The sequence below is a fragment of the Dromaius novaehollandiae genome, chromosome 1 (assembly GCF_036370855.1).
Source record: "Dromaius novaehollandiae isolate bDroNov1 chromosome 1, bDroNov1.hap1, whole genome shotgun sequence".
Lineage (NCBI taxonomy): Eukaryota > Metazoa > Chordata > Aves > Casuariiformes > Dromaiidae > Dromaius > Dromaius novaehollandiae.
This window is the reverse complement of record NC_088098.1, coordinates 132,664,461-132,670,625: the sequence shown is the minus strand read 5'-3', so window position 1 is coordinate 132,670,625 and position 6,165 is coordinate 132,664,461. Positions and strand designations below refer to the sequence as shown.

The window sequence follows — 6,165 nt, the reverse complement described above, 5'->3', positions numbered from 1 at the left end:
AAGCTTGAAAACCTCAAGTGTTATTTTAACTGTTTAATCTTCTAAAGTGGCATCAGTATCTCACCACAATTAGTTTTTAATCTATCACTGCCTAAATCCACCTATCTTTGTCCCAGGTGTTATCTTGGTTATAGAAAATGTCTTATGATTGCCTGCTACTACAGCATTACACAATTGAAATACATTCCAGGATGTACATCTAGCATCATAAAATACCAACATCAAGCAATTTTCATCTCACCATCGACTGCATGTGTACACAAGCTGAGGAGTACATACACCTATTCTGAGCTGACGCTGGTTTGCATAAATCAAAATTAGGCAATAAACACAGTGAATAATAACCAGAGTTTGCAGTACAGCATATTAATCTTAGCGGAGATGAGAGCGACCAGCTGGAAGACAAGGAATACAATGAACTCAAAAAGTACAAGCGACCAATGTTACAGTTGGTTCTTGTAAGCAATGTACGTACAGTAAAACCCCACCAGAGATGTGTTTGGAGCACACAAGGAAAGAGGAGAGTAAGAGATTCACATCAAGTGACTTTCCCTGGGACTTGACAGCAAGGTTCCCAGGGTTTTCCACAAAGGCACTTGGGAATGAGCTGTGGAAAGCCAAATCTTCATAGTAGAAAAATATGGAGCAAAACAATGGTTAAAAGTTGCTGTTCTTCCCTCCTTATTGAGAACAACTTAAAAAACAGGGCACAAATCAGATTCCTCTTTAAGGCTTCCTAGCAGGGTGGTGGGAGCTCCTCTTCTCCTGCTCAGTTTAGCAAAACCATGCAAGAAAGGGAGGTGATAATCCCCTGGCGACATTTCACTTAACACTTCTCTGGTAGGCAATAATTCCTGTGTGCCACAGGAACCAGTGTAATGGAACCAGGCTCTGTCTCAGAGAAAGTATGCTAATGTATTTGCAGCACATGAAGGCCATTATTATGAGCTTAATCCAAGTTCTGATGAAAGCAATGTAAAGCTCTTATAAGGTCTGCTACACTACACATTTCTACTTCAGAGCCAGTGTTGTTTGCCTGGCAACCTAAGCACTGGAGGGCCCCAGCTAAAAGGAAACCCAGGCCTGACCCCGTGACCAAATGTGCAGAAGGATTTCCACATGCTGTGGGTAGCTGAGCAATGCTCTCCATCACTTCTGTGTGAGGTGGGGACAACAGCTGTGGGCTGAGTAAGTGAATGTAAATATATACACATAAACCTAAAAGTAAAAAATACTCACACTGGAGCTTTTTTATATGAGAGCTGTATGGAGAGTTTCAGTTGCTAATTTACCACAGAAGGTTGGGAGCAGAAAAGCTGGAGAACTGTCACCCATCATCTCCTTTTTTGGGCAACATATTCCCTACCCTGCCATGCCCAGGCAGTTTACACACTCTTTCACCTGGTAGGCACAGGTCTCTGGTACTTTGTGCAGCCTACACTGAGTTTTCCTACAAGCTGGTTTCTCTTCACAGTCAATAATAGTAGTGCTCATAACATCCTAACATGCCAACATATTCTTACACATATTTTTGTGCTGCTGTGGACTAAGACACCTATGTCATGAAGAGAGAGAGAGAAAAAAAAAGAAATAGGAAAACGGGGCTAAGCTGGGCTGGAAGTGTTGCAACACCAGTAAGAAACTGTATCTGTAAATGCTGGCCTTTACTATTTTTAGTTATCATTATAGAAACAACAGCAATGATGCATACCACCTTTGTACCTCGACTCTTTACTGGCAGCTGCAACCCTTGTGCTTGTGGCTTTACCACTGCACCACGAGCAAAAGGATTCTCCCAACGAGAATGTGAAATCACAGTAGGTCTGTATGGGACTGTACTCAGTATAGAGACCACTATGCTAGCTGCAGAACTGCAACTCATTTTTCCATGTGTTCCTGTAGAGAAGCTAATTAGCCCCACCAAGAGTCAAGCTTTCTTAGCCCAGGTGTAGGTTTGTGAACACAATCTTGCCATTCTACAGATCCTTATCTAACCAGCCCCCATCCTGGGGAGCCAAGCCAATAACCCATCACAGCACACAATGTGGCTGTGCCAGCTTGGCCAGGACAGGGCTCAGGGTCTTTGCACCAAGCACCTGCATGCCTCATGTTCTGGGTCTGTTCCTGATGCAGTGTGTTCTAGTTCCTCTAGTTCCTCCCGTGCACTAGCTAGCTGTGGAGAAGGGGAGGCATAATTTAGTCTGCTCCCTGCTTCTTCTCAACTACCCTCTAACTACAAGCATGGGAGATGACAGTGGGGAAGAAACACGTACCTCCAGCTCAGCAGAAACAACATTCTGCCCTACAGCTGCTACTCACAACATAAGTAACCCATATACACTCCTCTTAAAATAGAAGTGCTAGTTCTAGTTTGGACCCAAGCATAGGGTTACACACAGTGAATACTGTCACCATGCATTTTGTACCCACACTGTTGGTTGTTACTCCATCTGTAGCTTGGACTCAAAGTGGCAATACTGCTTAACACAAGCTGGACTCAAGATACCCACTGATGGGCCATGCAGTGAGGCACTTGGCCTTGGATGGAGCCAGTCTGTCCAAAATGCATGCAAGAAACCCGCAAAATGCATGCAAGAAACCCCAAAATGCATGCAATAAATCCCAGCCCACACAAGAGGAAAGAAAAAATAATACCCATATTCTGCAGAGAGGAAACTAAGGCAGAGAAATAATTTGGCCAGGACCACGCAAAAACACTGTGCCGCAGAGTGGAATCAAGGCTGTTTGGAATCCTTGCTTAGTTCTTCTATTATAAGACACTCTTCCTGTTATATAAAGCATTTTTGTTACTATTGAGAGTATGGAATAATGCTGTGCATCATCCTTAATACAAATAGCTTTAGAGCTTGGTTCAGATGACCCAGAGCATCGAAAATGCATTCCTTAAGCTTTTTGCTTGCATCTCATGAGATCATTTCCCCTACCAAGGATTTCTGGAGCCTGTTGCCCTTCTGTACTGAAACAGCCATACAGATCAGGGCCTTGCTGCAAAATCCTCTCCACAAAATCCTTTAAGCTTACAGGTCTGCACATGGTCTGCCTTCTCCATCCATCCCCGATTTTGAGTGAGCATATCTCTGCGGTGTCTCTAATATGCACATACTGTCTCTATGGCAATGAGAGACAGGAAGCACCTGAAAAAGATGCTGCAGAAAATACTGTGTCTGGCACCAGGAGGAGACAGCAGAATGTGCAGAAGCCTGGAGGGAAACGTTCCCTGCAGGATTAAGAAAGTGATGTGACCACAGGATGATACAAATGACCCAAAGGAGGACAGAAATATGTTTCTGTTATCTTCAGGTCAAGCATTTTTTCCAACTAATGTTTTCACTGCCATTTATGATGGATTAAATTTTAACTATGCAGTGCTATAAAAAGTGTTTATTACCAATCACCCAGATCAATCTTCATCAGGCTTCTGTAGACTGGGAAATGTTACGCATCCTTTCCAGCTTTCTGGTGCAGAATTTCACAGTATGTTGTATACTTCGTTGTAGTGCAGGAAGGGGCGTTATGAAATAACAAGTACTGCATAAGAGCACTTTCAGGTGCTCTCTGTATTTGTGTCAGGCTTTTCCCACTCTGGAAGCACTGCAATTAAAAGGCACAGCATTAGCATAAGAAACATATTTAACAAAAAACATACCTACTTTTCTGACTGATGATCAGAATAAGAAAGCAAAGAATGTAAAACCTTCTAATTCACACTTCCCTATTTATTCTTTTGGTCTCCCTTCTAACTTCATTCAAACAGAATAATGAAATTGCCTTTTCAGGCTCAGTCTCTGTTTATGGTCATCTTTCCATTCTCAGGTACTAGTCCAATCTTGCTTCATATATAGAAACAAGACAAATATGTTTAAAAATCTTAATGTTTTAATATTTGGTGGTTTGATGTGTCACTAGAGAAAGTGCTATATAAGTCTCCAAGCTTCTGTTATAGACTAAACTACCGATTGTGATCAAGACAACATAACAAGGATTATTAGTCAGATTCATTGTTACAATTCATCCTCTGAAAATAATTTTAATTATACATGCACACATTTGCTTTCAAAAAACTACCAAGATCACAAAGGTCACATTTATATTTAGACTGCTTTTAAAAAGAAGTTATCTACAAAAGCCTTTGCAATTCCCATATATAATTTCAGAGGGCAGATTAAACAGTGCACATTTTTATTTCCACCAAATAAAGCATGAAGCAATGCAGCATGCATTTGCAAGCTTATTCACCTGTTCTGTATTCCTACTGCATGCTGTTTCACAGTCACCTATTCTCTATATTTGGGGAGGAGTGAGGGGGAATGAGAGAAGGATGAAATACTGAGAAAAAAAGTATATAATCCTGAAGCCATTGGAGAAATCAATATAAAGCTAATATATTCAAGTTCCGTATGTGTGTATAAACAAAAGATCAGGACCTAGATATAAATCTGCATATGGTACATGAAACTTTTTCTGGAACAACTCCCTGAGAACATATACTGTTGCCCTACTGCTGTGGTTTTCAAAACCCACATCTTTTTTAAAGCGGATAATATCTGCACCTAACACATTTAACTTTGCGTGGGCGTTTAACTGACTCGGTTACCAGAGAAACTAGTTCATGTTCTATACCACTTAAAACTAGTATTACTATTAGAATAAATAATTTGAAGGAGGGAAAAGGAGGGGGAAAAAAAAAACATGACTGCACTGCAGATTTCTAACAACCAATTAATGGACGGAGAGAGAAATGCCATAGCCCCTGTCACAAAATTTTCACTCTGTCTCCCTACGCCAACCGAACAAGCCTTTGCTCTCGATGCAAATTTTTCAAAACTAAGCCTACACTGCTGTGTTCACGCACCACTGCACTGCCTACATGACGTGTTTTCTGCATAAGTGAAGGAAAGTTGCAGATCTTGTACTGTTGCCAAGACACTCTGACACGTGCTCGGAGACACCCATCTGCTCCTGCTGCTGCTGCTCAGAGATGCTTTGACTTCCCACACTTCAGCGCCATACCAGAGCAATCCCTTGCTGCTGAAGCCTACTGCCTTGCTTGTCCATGGCTGTAGACTTGCCTTGCTCCTCTGCAGCTGTGTCCACCTGTATCTGGAAGGGGAGGAAAAGAAGAAGAATAAGAGAGCCTGACAATTTCATTTGGGCAGAAATATTTCGTTGGCATTGTTTCATATTTGTTATACTGGCTTGGTAACACCCACATACCTAATGCAGCTTAACACCAGTAAATAACACATCTTTTTTCATCTAAGTAGCCGAAGCATCCAATTCAGAGAGTTTGACTTGTTTTCCCAAAACAATATGAGAAGTCCCACAGCTGCGCTCACGCTGCAGCCTCCTAGAGAGGCTGAACCCAGTCACGGCCCATCCCTGGGAGCTGCGAGAGGGCAGGAAAGCGTCACCCACCAGCGAGCACTCCTCTTCACTGGTGACGTGGGGAATAACCTCAGCGCTCAGCAGTGTGAGGTGGGCGTCGAGCCCTGCAGCCAGGCAGGAAGCGCGTCTGGTCAGCCCATGCGGGAGGACAAGCATCCCCGGGCAGCGAGGTGAAACCCGCAGGCTGCCCCCGGCCTGGTGGAGCAGTCTCCAGCCAAGCCCAAACGGGTTTCCGACAGGAAATCCCGCCGGGGAGGGAGACACCTCGCAGGGCACCCCCTCACCGCCCCACGGCCGCGAAATGGCGGCGCGGCCTTCGTCCGCCCGGCTCCGCCTCATGGCCGCTCTCCGCGGGCGCCCCGCCGGGTCCCTGCGCCCGACGCCAGCTCCAGCCCCGGCCTCGGCCCCAGCCCCGGCCCGGACCCGCAGCGCGCGCGGGAGCGCTGCGCCACATCGCCGCCCCGTGGCCGCCGCCGGGAGCAGGCAGCGCTGCGCTGCCCGCAGGGGCCTTCCCGCCAGTGAGGGGCAAAGGGAGGCCCCGGGTCAGGGCCTTTCCTTGCCTCTTGCCCTTTCTCTGGCCTGTTCCTCTGCCCCCGAAAAGGGGACGTCCACCCATGCCCCTGCGGCCGCCGGCAGTGGGAGCGTGGGGGGAAGGAGGGCAGCCAGCGAGACCGGGGGCTCCCCGCTTTCCACCGCTCCACCCTGGGCCAGGCAGTGCGAGTGGCACTGGGGAGGTGGAGAGGGGGACGAAGGAGAACG

At 45.7% G+C, this 6,165-nt stretch overlaps 1 long non-coding RNA gene across 1 annotated transcript; it reads right to left on the bottom strand.

Annotated features, from left to right (window-relative positions):
- Positions 1-3,390: 3,390 nt before the first annotated feature.
- Positions 3,391-5,737, bottom strand: LOC135323869 (uncharacterized). Its single transcript, XR_010385377.1, has 3 exons — positions 5,437-5,737; positions 5,032-5,121; positions 3,391-3,612 (listed from the first exon to the last, which is right to left on the bottom strand). It is a non-coding gene; the product is annotated as an uncharacterized LOC135323869 (long non-coding RNA).
- Between the last annotated feature and the right edge of the window lie 428 nt (positions 5,738-6,165).